Genomic DNA, 17,835 nt, shown 5'->3' on the forward strand with positions numbered 1-17,835 from the left:
TCTCTCAGGTGAGAAGCAAAGTGAGAATTTGAACCAGGCACATTCTCCTTAGAGACAATGGGCCAAAGACAGGTCCGATGGAATCGAATGTCTTTTCATGTTGACATCCATCCCGTCAAGCCCTCGTTAAGCCATTGAAGTGTCACATTGGGCCTGGGGGAGGCGGTGCACCCTGTGAAATTACACGTCCGAAGATTTGGATTTGATTTCCAGCCCTCTGCCAGTCAGTCTGCCAGGCACTTTCATGTGACAAGCCTTAGGCGAGTCCCTTTCTGTCTCTGATTCCCGATTCCTTCACAGGGATTTATGTGGGCCTTAACGCCCACTGGGAAAAGATCCCTCTGCCAGCTCAGTGCCTGCTTTCTTGGTTTGACTTGTCAATCTGGACTTGAATACACCTTTGGTTTTGGATTGACTCTATTACCTCTCCTAGAAATTAACACCAAAACTCACAGCTGATTGACAAGATGAGAAGCAGTTTTCCAAAATTCAAATTGAACTTAATCCTTTCTTCCTAAAAGAATGCTCAAATCAAGGGGACACAGCTCACTCGTTTTGACTTCATGAGCTATGGCAGGTAGAGACAACTTTCTGAAAATACACAGCTAAAACTGTCCGTGCTTTGAATGCTAGACATGTTTTTCAGAATACACAGCTAAAGCGGGGACCATTTTAGCTGTGTATTTTGAAAAAGTTGTGTGCTCTTCAAAGAGAAAGCTACTTTTGCTGTGTCTTTGGGTTCGAGGGGAAATGGGAGTCCTCTTCAGTCAGCAGGGAAGACACCTGAGTCCTTTGCAGTCCTCTTGTCTGCCTCTGAGGGTGAAATGAGAGTGGTCCCTGTCATCATGAGCCATGTCTGAAAGAATTATTCACATTCCCTACGAGAATAGACGGGTGAAATAGCAAAAGGTGTGTCTTCCTTTGGAGCATGGACGGGTTCAAAGCCCACCTCATACCACTAAGTATTTTGCTGAACACGAGCAGTTGTGTGTGCGGCCTGTGTTTGGGTGATTTTTGTGTCGTGTGTGTGTGTGTGTGTGTGTGTGTGTCTGTGTGTGTGTGTCTGTATTTCTGTCTCCATTCCTGAGCAGCAAATCTTTTTTCCTCTTTTAGCATGTTACTCACAACTGTGGATGAAGCCCAGCACTCCTGAAAACACAATCCATGTATGGTTGAAGGAAATTTTCTTGGTGATGAGTGAGAGGTTGATGACTGAAACCAGCTCATTTCCCATTGACCACTGAGGTCACATCTCTCAGGTGAGAAGCAAAGTGAGAATTTGAACCAGGCACATTCTCCTTAGAGACAATGGGCCAAAGACAGGTCCGATGGAATCGAATGTCTTTTCTTGTTGACATCCATCCCGTCAAGTCCTCGTTAAGCCTTTGAAGTGTCACACTGGGCCTGGGGGAGGCGGTGCACCCTGTGAAATTACACGTCCGAAGATTTGGATTTGATTTCCAACCCTCTGCCAGTCAGACTGCCAGGCACTTTCATGTGACAAGCCTTAGGCGAGTCCCTTTCTGTCTCTGATTCCCGATTCCTTCACAGGGATTTATGTGGGCCTTAACGCCCACTGGGAAAAGATCCCTCTGCCAGCTCAGTGCCTGCTTTCTTGGTTTGACTTGTCAATCTGGACTTGAATACACCTTTGGTTTTGGATTGACCCTATTACCTCTCCTAGAAATTAACACACAAAACTGACAGCTGATTGACAAGATGAGAAGCAGTTTTCCAAAATTCAAATTGAACTTAATCCTTTCTTACTAAAAGAATGCTCAAATCAAGGGGACACAGCTCACTCGTTTTGACTTCATGAGCTATGGCAGGTAGAGACAACTTTTTGAAAATACACAGCTAAAACTGTCCGTGCTTTGAATGCTAGACATGTTTTTCAGAATACACAGCTAAAACGGTCCCCGCTTTAAGTGCTAAAGCGGGGACCGTTTTAGCTGTGTATTTTGAAAAAGTTGTGTGCTCTTCAAAGAGAAAGCTACTTTTGCTGTGTCTTTGGGTTCGAGGGGAAATGGGAGTCCTCTTCAGGCAGCAGGGACGACACCTGAGTCCTTTGCAGTCCTCTTGTCTGCCTCTGAGGGTGAAATGAGAGTGGTCCCTGTCATCATGAGCCATGTCTGAAAGAATTATTCACATTCCCTACGAGAATAGACGGGTGAAATAGCAAAAGGTGTGTCTTCCTTTGGAGCATGGATGGGTTCAAAGCCCACCTCATACCACTAAGTATTTTGCTGAACACGAGCAGTTGTGTGTGCGGCCTGTGTTTGGGTGATTTTTGTGTCGCGTGTGTGTGTGTGTGTGTGTGTGTGTGTGTCTGTGTGTGTGTGTCTGTATTTCTGTCTCCATTCCTGAGCAGCAAATCTTTTTTCCTCTTTTAGTATGTTACTCACAACAGTGGATGAAGCCCAGCACTCCTGAAAACACAATCCATGTATGGTTGAAGGAAATTTTCTTGGTGATGAGTGAGAGGTTGGTGACTGAAACCAGCTCATTTCCCATTGACCACTGAGGTCACATCTCTCAGGTGAGAAGCAAAGTGAGAATTTGAACCAGGCACATTCTCCTTAGAGACAATGGGCCAAAGACAGGTCCGATGGAATCGAATGTCTTTTCATGTTGACATCCATCCCGTCAAGCCCTCGTTAAGCCATTGAAGTGTCACATTGGGCCTGGGGGAGGCGGTGCACCCTGTGAAATTACACGTCCGTAGATTTGGGTTTGATTTCCAGCCCTCTGCCAGTCAGTCTGCCAGGCACTTTCATGTGACAAGCCTTAGGCGAGTCCCTTTCTGTCTCTGATTCCCGATATCTTCACAGGGATTTAGGTGGGCCTTAACGCCCACTGGGAAAAGATCCCTCTGTCAGCTCAGTGCCTGCTTTCCTGGTTTGACTTGTCAATCTGGACTTGAATAAACCTTTGGTTTTGGATTGACTCTATTACCTCTCCTAGAAATTAACACCAAAACTGACAGCTGATTGACAAGATGAGAAGCAGTTTTCCAAAATTCAAATTGAACTTAATCCTTTCTTACTAAAAGAATGCTCAAATCAAGGGGACACAGCTCACTCCTTTTGACTTCATGAGCTATGGCAGGTAGAGACAACTTTTTGAAAATACACAGCTAAAACTGTCCGTGCTTTGAATGCTAGACATGTTTTTCAGAATACACAGCTAAAACGGTCCCCGCTTTAAGTGCTAAAGCACTTAAAGCGGGGACCGTTTTAGCTGTGTATTCTCAAAAAGTTGTGTGCTCTTCAAAGAGAAAGTACTTTTGCTGTGTCTTTGGGTTCGAGGGAAAATGGGAGTCCTCTTCAGTCAGCAGGGACGACACCTGAGTCCTTTGCAGTCCTCCTGTCTGCCTCTGAGGGTGAAATGAGAGTGGTCCCTGTCATCATGAGCCATGTCTGAAAGAATTATTCACATTCCCTACGAGAATAGACGGGTGAAATAGCAAAACGTGTGTCTTCCTTTGGAGCATGGACGGGTTCAAAGCCCACCACATACCACTAAGTATTTTGCTGAACACGAGCAGTTGTGTGTGCGGCCTGTGTTTGGGTGATTTTTGTGTCGTGTGTGTGTGTGTGTGTGTGTGTGTGTCTGTATTTCTGTCTCCATTCCTGAGCAGCAAATCTTTTTTCTTCTTTTAGCATGTTACTCACAACTGTGGATGAAGCCCAGCACTCCTGAAAACACAATCCATGTATGGTTGAAGGAAATTTTCTTGGTGATGAGTGAGAGGTTGGTGACTGAAACCAGCTCATTTCCCATTGACCACTGAGGTCACATCTCTCAGGTGAGAAGCAAAGTGAGAATTTGAACCAGGCACATTCTCCTTAGAGACAATGGGCCAAAGACAGGTCCGATGGAATCGAATGTCTTTTCTTGTTGACATCCATCCCGTCAAGTCCTCGTTAAGCAATTGAAGTGTCACACTGGTCCTGGGGGAGGCGGTGCACCCTGTGAAATTACACGTCCGAAGATTTGGATTTGATTTCCAGCCCTCTGCCAGTCAGACTGCCAGGCACTTTCATGTGACAAGCCTTAGGCGAGTCCCTTTCTGTCTCTGATTCCCGATTCCTTCACAGGGATTTATGTGGGCCTTAACGCCCACTGGGAAAAGATCCCTCTGCCAGCTCAGTGCCTGCTTTCTTGGTTTGACTTGTCAATCTGGACTTGAATACACCTTTGGTTTTGGATTGACCCTATTACCTCTCCTAGAAATTAACACACAAAACTGACAGCTGATTGACAAGATGAGAAGCAGTTTTCCAAAATTCAAATTGAACTTAATCCTTTCTTACTAAAAGAATGCTCAAATCAAGGGGACACAGCTCACTCGTTTTGACTTCATGAGCTATGGCAGGTAGAGACAACTTTTTGAAAATACACAGCTAAAACTGTCCGTGCTTTGAATGCTAGACATGTTTTTCAGAATACACAGCTAAAACGGTCCCCGCTTTAAGTGTTAAAGCACTTAAAGCGGGGACCGTTTTAGCTGTGTATTTTGAAAAAGTTGTGTGCTCTTCAAAGTGAAAGCTACTTTTGCTGTGTCTTTGGGTTCGAGGGGAAATGGGAGTCCTCTTCAGTCAGCAGGGACGACAGCTGAGTCCTTTGCAGTCCTCCTGTCTGCCTCTGAGGGTGAAATGAGACTGGTCCCTGTCATCATGAGCCATGTCTGAAAGAATTATTCACATTCCCTACGAGAATAGACGGGTGAAATAGCAAAAGGTGTGTCTTCCTTTGGAGCATGGAAGGGTTCAAAGCCCACCTCATACCACTAAGTATTTTGCTGAACACGAGCAGTTGTGTGTGCGGCCTGTGTTTGGGTGATTTTTGTGTCGTGTGTGTGTGTGTGTGTGTGTCTGTGTGTGTGTGTCTGTATTTCTGTCTCCATTCCTGAGCAGCAAATCTTTTTTCCTCTTTTAGCATGTTACTCACAACTGTGGATGAAGCCCAGCACTCCTGAAAAGACAATCCATGTATGGTTGAAGGAAATTTTCTTGGTGATGAGTGAGAGGTTGGTGACTGAAACCAGCTCATTTCCCATTGACCACTGAGGTCACATCTCTCAGGTGAGAAGCAAAGTGAGAATTTGAACCAGGCACATTCTCCTTAGAGACAATGGGCCAAAGACAGGTCCGATGGAATCGAATGTCTTTTCATGTTGACATCCATCCCGTCAAGCCCTCGTTAAGCCATAGAAGTGTCACATTGGGCCTGGGGGAGGCGGTGCACCCTGTGAAATTACACGTCCGAAGAATTGTATTTGATTTCCAGCCCTCTGCCAGTCAGTCTGCCAGGCACTTTCATGTGACAAGCCTTAGGCGAGTCCCTTTCTGTCTCTGATTCCCGATTCCTTCACAGGGATTTAGGTGGGCCTTAACGCCCACTGGGAAAAGATCCCTGTGCCAGCTCAGTGCCATCTTTCTTGGTTTGACTTGTCAATCTGGACTTGAATACACCTTTGGATTTGGATTGACTCTATTACCTCTCCTAGAAATTAACACACAAAACTGACAGCTGATTGACAAGATGAGAAGCAGTTTTCCAATATTCAAATTGAACTTAATCCTTTCTTTCTAAAAGAATGCTCAAATCAAAGGGACACAGCTCACTCGTTTTGACTTCATGAGCTATGGCAGGTAGAGACAACTTTTTGAAAATACACAGTCAAAACTGTCCGTGCTTTGAATGCAAGACATGTTTTTCAGAATACACAGCTAAAACAGTCCCCGCTTTAAGTGTTAAAGCACTTAAAGCGGGGACCGTTTTAGCTGTGTATTTTGAAAAAGTTGTGTTCTCTTCAAAGAGAAAGCTACTTTTGCTGTGTCTCTGGGTTCGAGGGGAAATGGGAGTCCTCTTCAGTCAGCAGGGATGACACCTGAGTCCTTTGCAGTCCTCTTGTCTGCCTCTGAGGGTGAAATGAGAGTGGTCCCTGTCATCATGAGCCATGTCTGAAAGAATTATTCACATTCCCTACGAGAATAGACGGGTGAAATAGCAAAAGGTGTGTCTTCCTTTGGAGCATGGACGGGTTCAAAGCCCACCTCATACCACTAAGTATTTTGCTGAACACGAGCAGTTGTGTGTGCGGCCTGTGTTTGGGTGATTTTTGTGTCGTGTGTGTGTGTGTGTGTGTGTGTGTGTGTGTGTGTGTGTGTCTGTGTGTGTGTGTCTGTATTTCTGTCTCCATTCCTGAGCAGCAAATATTTTTTCCTCTTTTAGCATGTTACTCACAACTGTTGATGAAGCCCAGCACTCCTGAAAACAGAATCCATGTATGGTTGAAGGAAATTTTCTTGGTGATGAGTGAGAGGTTGTTGACTGAAACCAGCTCATTTCCCATTGACCACTGAGGTCACATCTCTCAGGTGAGAAGCAAAGTGAGAATTTGAACCAGGCACATTCTCCTTAGAGACAATGGGCCAAAGACAGGTCCGATGGAATTGAATGTCTTTTCATGTTGACATCCATCCCGTCAAGCACTCGTTAAGCCATTGAAGTGTCACATTGGGCCTGGGGGGGGCGGTGCCCCCTGTGAAATTACACGTCCGAAGATTTGCATTTGATTTCCAGCCCTCTGCCAGTCAGTCTGCCAGGCACTTTCATGTGACAAGCCTTAGGCGAGTCCCTTTCTGTCTCTGATTCCCGATTCCTTCACAGGGATTTATGTGGGCCTTAACGCCCACAGGGAAAAGATCCCTCTGCCAGCTCAGTGCCTGCTTTCTTGGTTTGACTTGTCAATCTGGACTTGAATACACCTTTGGTTTTGGATTAACTCTATTACCTCTCCTAGAAATTAACACACAAAACTGAACGCTGATTGACAAGATGAGAATCAGTTTTCCAAAATTCAAATTGAACCTAATCCTTTGTTACTAAAAGAATGCTCAAATCAAGGGGACACAGCTCACTCGTTTTGACTTCATGAGCTATGGCAGGTAGAGACAACTTTTTGAAAATACACAGCTAAAACTGTCCGTGCTTTGAATGCTAGACATGTTTTTCAGAATACACAGCTAAAATGGTCCCCGCTTTAAGTGCTAAAACACTTAAAGCGGGGACCGTTTTAGCTGTGTATTTTGAAAAAGTTGTGTGCTCTTCAAAGAGAAAGCTACTTTTGCTGTGTCTTTGGGTTCGAGGGGAAATGGGAGTCCTCTTCAGTCAGCAGGGACGACACCTGAGTCCTTTGCAGTCCTCCTGTATGCTTCTGAGGGTGAAATGAGAGTGGTCCCTGTCATCATGAGCCATGTCTGAAAGAATTATTCACATTCCCTACGAGAATAGACAGGTGAAATAGCAAAAGGTGTGTCTTCTTTTGGAGCATGGACGGGTTCAAAGCCCACCTCATACCACTAAGTATTTTGCTGAACACGAGCAGTTGTGTGTGCGGCCTGTGTTTGGGTGATTTTTGTGTCGTGTGTGTGTGTGTGTGTGTCTGTGTGTGTGTGTCTGTATTTCTGTCTCCATTCCTGAGCAGCAAATCTTTTTTCCTCTTTTAGCATGTTACTCACAACTGTGGATGAAGCCCAGCACTCCTGAAAACACAATCCATGTATGGTTGAAGGAAATTTTCTTGGTGATGAGTGAGAGGTTGGTGACTGAAACCAGCTCATTTCCCATTGACCACTGAGGTCACATCTCTCAGGTGAGAAGCAAAGTGAGAATTTGAACCAGGCACATTCTCCTTAGAGACAATGGGCCAAAGACAGGTCCGATGGAATCGAATGTCTTTTCATGTTGACATCCATCCCGTCAAGCCCTCGTTAAGCCATTGAAGTGTCACATTGGGCCTGGGGGAGGCGGTGCACCCTGTGAAATTACACGTCCGAAGATTTGGATTTGATTTCCAGCCCTCTGCCAGTCAGTCTGCCAGGCACTTTCATGTGACAAGCCTTAGGCGAGTCCCTTTCTGTCTCTGATTCCCGATTCCTTCACAGGGATTTATGTGGGCCTTAACGCCCACTGGGAAAAGATCCCTCTGCCAGCTCAGTGCCTGCTTTCTTGGTTTGACTTGTGATTCTAGACTTGAATACACCTTTGGTTTTCGATTGACTCTATTACCTCTCCTAGAAATTAACACACAAAACTGACAGCTGATTGACAAGATGAGAAGCAGTTTTCCAAAATTCAAATTGAACTTAATCCTTTCTTCCTAAAAGAATGCTCAAATCAAGGGGACACAGCTCACTCGTTTTGACTTCATGAGCTATGGCAGGTAGAGACAACTTTTTGAAAATACACAGCTAAAACTGTCCGTTCTTTGAATGCTAGACATGTTTTTCAGAATACACAGCTAAAACGGTCCCCGCTTTAAGTGCTAAAAGGAAATTTTCATGGTGATGAGTGAGAGGTTGGTGACTGAAACCAGCTCATTTCCCATTGACCACTGAGGTCACATCTCTCAGGTGAGAAGCAAAGTGAGAATTTGAGCCAGGCACATTCTCCTTAGAGACAATGGGCCAAAGACAGGTCCGATGGAATCGAATGTCTTTTCTTGTTGACATCCATCCCGTCAAGTCCTCGTTAAGCCATTGAAGTGTCACATTGGGCCTGGGGGAGGCGGTGCACCCTGTGAAATTACACGTCCGAAGATTTGGATTTGATTTCCAGCCCTCTGCCAGTCAGTCTGCCAGGCACTTTCATGTGACAAGCCTTAGGCGAGTCCCTTTCTGTCTCTGATTCTCGATTCCTTCACAGGGATTTATGTGGGCCTTAACGCCCACTGGGAAAAGATCCCTCTGCCAGCTCAGTGCCTGCTTTCTTTGTTTGACTTGTCAATCTGGACTTGAATACACCTTTGGTTTTGGATTGACTCTATTACCTCTCCTAGAAATTAACACACAAAACTGACAGCTGATTGACAAGATGAGAAGCAGTTTTCCAAAATTCAAATTGAACTTAATCCTTTCTTACTAAAAGAATGCTCAAATCAAGGGGACGCAGCTCACTCGTTTTGACTTCATGTGCTATGGCAGGTAGAGACAACTTTTTGAAATTACACAGCTAAATCTGTCCGTGCTTTGAATGCTAGACATGTTTTTCAGTTTTAAGTGCTTTAGCACATAAAGCGGGACCGTTTTAGCTGTGTATTTTGAAAAAGTTGTGTGCTCTTCAAAGAGAAAGCTACTTTTGCTGTGTCTTTGGGTTCGAGGGGAAATGGAAGTCCTCTTCAGTCAGCAGGGACGACACCTGAGTCCTTTGCAGTCCTCTTGTCTGCCTCTGAGTGTGAAATGAGAGTGGTCCCTGTCATCATGAGCCATGTCTGAAAGAATTATTCACATTCCCTACGAGAATAGACGGGTGAAATAGCAAAAGTTTTGTCTTCCTTTGGAGCATGGACGGGTTCAAAGCCCACCTCATACCACTAAGTATTTTGCTGAACACGAGCAGTTGTGTGTGCGGCCTGTGTTTGGGTGATTTTTGTGTCATGCTTGTGTGTGTGTGTGTATGAGTGTTTGTGTGTGTGTGTGTGTGTGTCTGTGTGTGTGTGTCTGTATTTCTGTCTCCATTCCTGAGCAGCAAATCTTTTTTCCTCTTTTAGCATGTTACTCACAACTGTGGATGAAGCCCAGCACTCCTGAAAACACAATCCATGTATGGTTGAAGGAAATTTTCTTGGTGATGAGTGAGAGGTTGGTGACTGAAACCAGCTCATTTCCCATTGACCACTGAGGTCACATCTCTCAGGTGAGAAGCAAAGTGAGAATTTGAACCAGGCACATTCTCCTTAGAGACAATAGGCCAAACACAGGTCCGATGGAATCGAATGTCTTTTCATGTTGACATCCATCCCGTCAAGCCCTCGTTAAGCCATTGAAGTGTCACATTGGGCCTGGGGGAGGCGCTGCACCCTGTGAAATTACACGTCCGAAGATTTGGATTTGATTTCCAGCCCTCTGCCAGTCAGTCTGCCAGGCACTTTCATGTGACAAGCCTTAGGCGAGTCCCTTTCTGTCTCTGATTCCCGATTCCTTCACAGGGATTTATGTGGGCCTTAACGCCCACTGGGAAAAGATCCCTCTGCCAGCTCAGTGCCTGCTTTCTTGGTTTGACTTGTCAATCTGGACTTGAATACACCTTTGGTTTTGGATTGACTCTATTACCTCTCCTAGAAATTAACACACAAAACTGACAGCTGATTGACAAGATGAGAAGCAGTTTTCCAAAATTCAAATTGAACTTAATCCTTTCTTCCTAAAAGAATGCTCAAATCAAGGGGACACAGCTCACTCGTTTTGACTTCATGAGCTATGGCAGGTAGAGACAACTTTTTGAAAATACACAGCTAAAACTGTCCGTGCTTTGAATGCTAGACATGTTTTTCAGAATACACAGCTAAAACGATCCCCGCTTTACGTGCTAAAAGGAAATTTTCTTGGTGATGAGTGAGAGGTTGGTGACTGAAAACAGCTCATTTCCCATTGACCACTGAGGTCACATCTCTCAGGTGAGAAGCAAAGTGAGAATTTGAACCAGGCACATTCTCCTTAGAGACAATGGGCCAAAGACAGGTCCGATGGAATCGAATGTCTTTTCATGTTGACATCCATCCCGTCAAGCCCTCGTTAAGGCATTGAAGTGTCACACTGGGCCTGGGGGAGGCGGTGCACCCTGTGAAATTACACGTCCGAAGATTTGGATTTGATTTCCAGCCCTCTGCCAGTCAGTCTGCCAGGCACTTTCATGTGACAAGCCTTAGGCGAGTCCCTTTCTGTCTCTGATTCCCGATTCCTTCACATGGATTGATGTGGGCCTTAACGCCCACTGGGAAAAGATCCCTCTGCCAGCTCAGTGCCTGCTTTCTTGGTTTGACTTGTCAATCTGGACTTGAATACACCTTTGGTTTTCGATTGACTCTATTACCTCTCCTAGAAATTAACACACAAAACTGACAGCTGATTGACAAGATGAGAAGCAGATTTCCAAAATTCAAATTGAACTTAATCCTTTCTTACTAAAAGAATGCTCAAATCAAGGGGACACAGCTCAATCGTTTTGACTTCATGAGCTATGGCAGGTAGAGACACCTTTTTGAAAATAGACAGCTAAAAGTGTCGGTGCTTTGAATGCTAGACATGTTTTTCAGAATACACAGCTAAAACGGTCCCCGCTTTAGCACTTAAAGCGGGGACCGATTTAGCTGTGTATTTTGAAAAAGTTGTGTGCTCTTCAAAGAGAAAGCTACTTTTGCTGTGTCTTTGGGTTCGAGGGGAAATGGGAGTCCTCTTCAGTCAGCAGGGAAGACACCTGAGTCCTTTGCAGTCCTCTTGTCTGCCTCTGAGGGTGAAATGAGAGTGGTCCCTGTCATCATGAGCCATGTCTGAAAGAATTATTCACATTCCCTACGAGAATAGACGGGTGAAATAGCAAAAGGTGTGTCTTCCTTTGGAGCATGGACGGGTTCAAAGCCCACCTCATACCACTAAGTATTTTGCTGAACACGAGCAGTTGTGTGTGCGGCCTGTGTTTGGGTGATTTTTGTGTCGTGTGTGTGTGTGTGTGTGTGTGTGTGTGTGTGTGTGTCTGTATTTCTGTCTCCATTCCTGAGCAGCAAATCTTTTTTCCTCTTTTAGCATGTTACTCACAACTGTGGATGAAGTCCAGCACTCCTGAAAACACAATCCATGTATGGTTGAAGGAAGTTTTCTTGGTGATGAGTGAGAGGTTGGTGACTGAAACCAGCTCATTTCCCATTGACCACTGAGGTCATATCCCTCAGGTGAGAAGCAAAGTGAGAATTTGATCCAGGCACGTTCTTCTTAGAGACAATGGGCCAAAGACAGGTCCGATGGAATCGAATGTCTTTTCATGTTGACATCCATCCCGTCAAGCCCTCGTTAAGCCATTGAAGTGTCACACTGGGCCTGGGGGAGGCGGTGCACCCTGTGAAATTACACGTCCGAAGGTTTGGATTTGATTTCCAGCCCTCTGCCAGTCAGACTGCCAGGCACTTTCATGTGACAAGCCTTAGGCGAGTCCCTTTCTGTCTCTGATTCCCGATTCCTTCACAGGGATTTATGTGGGCCTTAACGCCCACTGGGAAAAGATCCCTCTGCCAGCTCAGTGCCTGCTTTCTTGGTTTGACTTGTCAATCTGGACTTGAATACACCTTTGGTTTTGGATTGACCCTATTACCTCTCCTAGAAATTAACACACAAAACTGACAGCTGATTGACAAGATGAGAAGCAGTTTTCCAAAATTCAAATTGAACTTAATCCTTTCTTACTAAAAGAATGCTCAAATCAAGGGGACACAGCTCACTCGTTTTGACTTCATGAGCTATGGCAGGTAGAGACAACTTTTTGAAAATACACAGCTAAAACTGTCCGTGCTTTGAATGCTAGACATGTTTTTCAGAATACACAGCTAAAACGGTCCCCGCTTTAAGTGCTAAAGTGGGGACCGTTTTAGCTGTGTATTTTGAAAAAGTTGTGTGCTCTTCAAAGAGAAAGCTACTTTTGCTGTGTCTTTGGGTTCGAGGGGAAATGGGAGTCCTCTTCAGGCAGCAGGGACGACACCTGAGTCCTTTGCAGTCCTCTTGTCTGCCTCTGAGGGTGAAATGAGAGTGGTCCCTGTCATCATGAGCCATGTCTGAAAGAATTATTCACATTCCCGACGAGAATAGACGGGTGAAATAGCAAAAGGTGTGTCTTCCTTTGGAGCATGGACGGGTTCAAAGCCCACCTCATACCACTAAGTATTTTGCTGAACACGAGCAGTTGTGTGTGCGGCCTGTGTTTGGGTGATTTTTGTGTCGTGTGTGTGTGTGTGTGTGTGTGTGTGTGTCTGTGTGTGTGTGTCTGTATTTCTGTCTCCATTCCTGAGCAGCAAATCTTTTTTCCTCTTTTAGCATGTTACTCACAACTGTGGATGAAGCCCAGCACTCCTGAAAACACAATCCATGTATGGTTGAAGGAAATTTTCTTGGTGATGAGTGAGAGGTTGGTGACTGAAACCAGCTCATTTCCCATTGACCACTGAGGTCACATCTCTCAGGTGAGAAGCAAAGTGAGAATTTGAACCAGGCACATTCTCCTTAGAGACAATGGGCCAAAGACAGGTCCGATGGAATCGAATGTCTTTTCATGTTGACATCCATCCCGTCAAGCCCTCGTTAAGCCATTGAAGTGTCACATTGGGCCTGGGGGAGGCGGTGCACCCTGTGAAATTACACGTCCGAAGATTTGGATTTGATTTCCAGCCCTCTGCCAGTCAGTCTGCCAGGCACTTTCATGTGACAAGCCTTAGGCGAGTCCCTTTCTGTCTCTGATTCCCGATATCTTCACAGGGATTTAGGTGGGCCTTAACGCCCACTGGGAAAAGATCCCTCTGTCAGCTCAGTGCCTGCTTTCCTGGTTTGACTTGTCAATCTGGACTTGAATACACCTTTGGTTTTGGATTGACTCTATTACCTCTCCTAGAAATTAACACCAAAACTGACAGCTGATTGACAAGATGAGAAGCAGTTTTCCAAAATTCAAATTGAACTTAATCCTTTCTTACTAAAAGAATGCTCAAATCAAGGGGACACAGCTCACTCGTTTTGACTTCATGAGCTATGGCAGGTAGAGACAACTTTTTGAAAATACACAGCTAAAACTGTCCGTGCTTTGAATGCTAGACATGTTTTTCAGAATACACAGCTAAAACGGTCCCCGCTTTAAGTGCTAAAGCACTTAAAGCGGGGACCGTTTTAGCTGTGTATTTTCAAAAAGTTGTGTGCTCTTCAAAGAGAAAGTACTTTTGCTGTGTCTTTGGGTTCGAGGGTAAATGGGAGTCCTCTTCAGTCAGCAAGGACGACACCTGAGTCCTTTGCAGTCCTCCTGTCTGCCTCTGAGGGTGAAATGAGAGTGGTCCCTGTCATCATGAGCCATGTCTGAAAGAATTATTCACATTCCCTACGAGAATAGACGGGTGAAATAGCAAAACGTGTGTCTTCCTTTGGAGCATGGACGGGTTCAAAGCCCACCACATACCACTAAGTATTTTGCTGAACACGAGCAGTTGTGTGTGCGGCCTGTGTTTGGGTGATTTTTGTGTCGTGTGTGTGTGTGTGTGTGTGTGTGTCTGTATTTCTGTCTCCATTCCTGAGCAGCAAATCTTTTTTCTTCTTTTAGCATGTTACTCACAACTGTGGATGAAGCCCAGCACTCCTGAAAACACAATCCATGTATGGTTGAAGGAAATTTTCTTGGTGATGAGTGAGAGGTTGGTGACTGAAACCAGCTCATTTCCCATTGACCACTGAGGTCACATCTCTCAGGTGAGAAGCAAAGTGAGAATTTGAACCAGGCACATTCTCCTTAGAGACAATGGGCCAAAGACAGGTCCGATGGAATCGAATGTCTTTTCATGTTGACATCCATCCCGTCAAGCCCTCGTTAAGCCATTGAAGTGTCACATTGGGCCTGGGGGAGGCGGTGCACCCTGTGAAATTACACGTCCGAAGATTTGGATTTGATTTCCAGCCCTCTGCCAGTCAGTCTGCCAGGCACTTTCATGTGACAAGCCTTAGGCGAGTCCCTTTCTGTCTCTGATTCCCGATTCCTTCACAGGGATTTATGTGGGCCTTAACGCCCACTGGGAAAAGATCCCTCTGCCAGCTCAGTGCCTGCTTTCTTGGTTTGACTTGTCAATCTGGACTTGAATACACCTTTGGTTTTGGATTGACTCTATTACCTCTCCTAGAAATTAACACCAAAACTCACAGCTGATTGACAAGATGAGAAGCAGTTTTCCAAAATTCAAATTGAACTTAATCCTTTCTTCCTAAAAGAATGCTCAAATCAAGGGGACACAGCTCACTCGTTTTGACTTCATGAGCTATGGCAGGTAGAGACAACTTTCTGAAAATACACAGCTAAAACTGTCCGTGCTTTGAATGCTAGACATGTTTTTCAGAATACACAGCTAAAGCGGGGACCATTTTAGCTGTGTATTTTGAAAAAGTTGTGTGCTCTTCAAAGAGAAAGCTACTTTTGCTGTGTCTTTGGGTTCGAGGGGAAATGGGAGTCCTCTTCAGTCAGCAGGGAAGACACCTGAGTCCTTTGCAGTCCTCTTGTCTGCCTCTGAGGGTGAAATGAGAGTGGTCCCTGTCATCATGAGCCATGTCTGAAAGAATTATTCACATTCCCTACGAGAATAGACGGGTGAAATAGCAAAAGGTGTGTCTTCCTTTGGAGCATGGACGGGTTCAAAGCCCACCTCATACCACTAAGTATTTTGCTGAACACGAGCAGTTGTGTGTGCGGCCTGTGTTTGGGTGATTTTTGTGTCGTGTGTGTGTGTGTGTGTGTGTGTGTGTCTGTGTGTGTGTGTCTGTATTTCTGTCTCCATTCCTGAGCAGCAAATCTTTTTTCCTCTTTTAGCATGTTACTCACAACTGTGGATGAAGCCCAGCACTCCTGAAAACACAATCCATGTATGGTTGAAGGAAATTTTCTTGGTGATGAGTGAGAGGTTGATGACTGAAACCAGCTCATTTCCCATTGACCACTGAGGTCACATCTCTCAGGTGAGAAGCAAAGTGAGAATTTGAACCAGGCACATTCTCCTTAGAGACAATGGGCCAAAGACAGGTCCGATGGAATCGAATGTCTTTTCTTGTTGACATCCATCCCGTCAAGTCCTCGTTAAGCCTTTGAAGTGTCACACTGGGCCTGGGGGAGGCGGTGCACCCTGTGAAATTACACGTCCGAAGATTTGGATTTGATTTCCAACCCTCTGCCAGTCAGACTGCCAGGCACTTTCATGTGACAAGCCTTAGGCGAGTCCCTTTCTGTCTCTGATTCCCGATTCCTTCACAGGGATTTATGTGGGCCTTAACGCCCACTGGGAAAAGATCCCTCTGCCAGCTCAGTGCCTGCTTTCTTGGTTTGACTTGTCAATCTGGACTTGAATACACCTTTGGTTTTGGATTGACCCTATTACCTCTCCTAGAAATTAACACACAAAACTGACAGCTGATTGACAAGATGAGAAGCAGTTTTCCAAAATTCAAATTGAACTTAATCCTTTCTTACTAAAAGAATGCTCAAATCAAGGGGACACAGCTCACTCGTTTTGACTTCATGAGCTATGGCAGGTAGAGACAACTTTTTGAAAATACACAGCTAAAACTGTCCGTGCTTTGAATGCTAGACATGTTTTTCAGAATACACAGCTAAAACGGTCCCCGCTTTAAGTGCTAAAGCGGGGACCGTTTTAGCTGTGTATTTTGAAAAAGTTGTGTGCTCTTCAAAGAGAAAGCTACTTTTGCTGTGTCTTTGGGTTCGAGGGGAAATGGGAGTCCTCTTCAGGCAGCAGGGACGACACCTGAGTCCTTTGCAGTCCTCTTGTCTGCCTCTGAGGGTGAAATGAGAGTGGTCCCTGTCATCATGAGCCATGTCTGAAAGAATTATTCACATTCCCTACGAGAATAGACGGGTGAAATAGCAAAAGGTGTGTCTTCCTTTGGAGCATGGATGGGTTCAAAGCCCACCTCATACCACTAAGTATTTTGCTGAACACGAGCAGTTGTGTGTGCGGCCTGTGTTTGGGTGATTTTTGTGTCGCGTGTGTGTGTGTGTGTGTGTGTGTGTGTGTCTGTGTGTGTGTGTCTGTATTTCTGTCTCCATTCCTGAGCAGCAAATCTTTTTTCCTCTTTTAGTATGTTACTCACAACAGTGGATGAAGCCCAGCACTCCTGAAAACACAATCCATGTATGGTTGAAGGAAATTTTCTTGGTGATGAGTGAGAGGTTGGTGACTGAAACCAGCTCATTTCCCATTGACCACTGAGGTCACATCTCTCAGGTGAGAAGCAAAGTGAGAATTTGAACCAGGCACATTCTCCTTAGAGACAATGGGCCAAAGACAGGTCCGATGGAATCGAATGTCTTTTCATGTTGACATCCATCCCGTCAAGCCCTCGTTAAGCCATTGAAGTGTCACATTGGGCCTGGGGGAGGCGGTGCACCCTGTGAAATTACACGTCCGTAGATTTGGGTTTGATTTCCAGCCCTCTGCCAGTCAGTCTGCCAGGCACTTTCATGTGACAAGCCTTAGGCGAGTCCCTTTCTGTCTCTGATTCCCGATTCCTTCACAGGGATTTAGGTGGGCCTTAACGCCCACTGGGAAAAGATCCCTGTGCCAGCTCAGTGCCATCTTTCTTGGTTTGACTTGTCAATCTGGACTTGAATACACCTTTGGATTTGGATTGACTCTATTACCTCTCCTAGAAATTAACACACAAAACTGACAGCTGATTGACAAGATGAGAAGCAGTTTTCCAATATTCAAATTGAACTTAATCCTTTCTTTCTAAAAGAATGCTCAAATCAAAGGGACACAGCTCACTCGTTTTGACTTCATGAGCTATGGCAGGTAGAGACAACTTTTTGAAAATACACAGTCAAAACTGTCCGTGCTTTGAATGCAAGACATGTTTTTCAGAATACACAGCTAAAACAGTCCCCGCTTTAAGTGTTAAAGCACTTAAAGCGGGGACCGTTTTAGCTGTGTATTTTGAAAAAGTTGTGTTCTCTTCAAAGAGAAAGCTACTTTTGCTGTGTCTCTGGGTTCGAGGGGAAATGGGAGTCCTCTTCAGTCAGCAGGGATGACACCTGAGTCCTTTGCAGTCCTCTTGTCTGCCTCTGAGGGTGAAATGAGAGTGGTCCCTGTCATCATGAGCCATGTCTGAAAGAATTATTCACATTCCCTACGAGAATAGACGGGTGAAATAGCAAAAGGTGTGTCTTCCTTTGGAGCATGGACGGGTTCAAAGCCCACCTCATACCACTAAGTATTTTGCTGAACACGAGCAGTTGTGTGTGCGG

Source organism: Saimiri boliviensis, chromosome 5 (genome assembly GCF_048565385.1).
Source record: "Saimiri boliviensis isolate mSaiBol1 chromosome 5, mSaiBol1.pri, whole genome shotgun sequence".
Lineage (NCBI taxonomy): Eukaryota > Metazoa > Chordata > Mammalia > Primates > Cebidae > Saimiri > Saimiri boliviensis.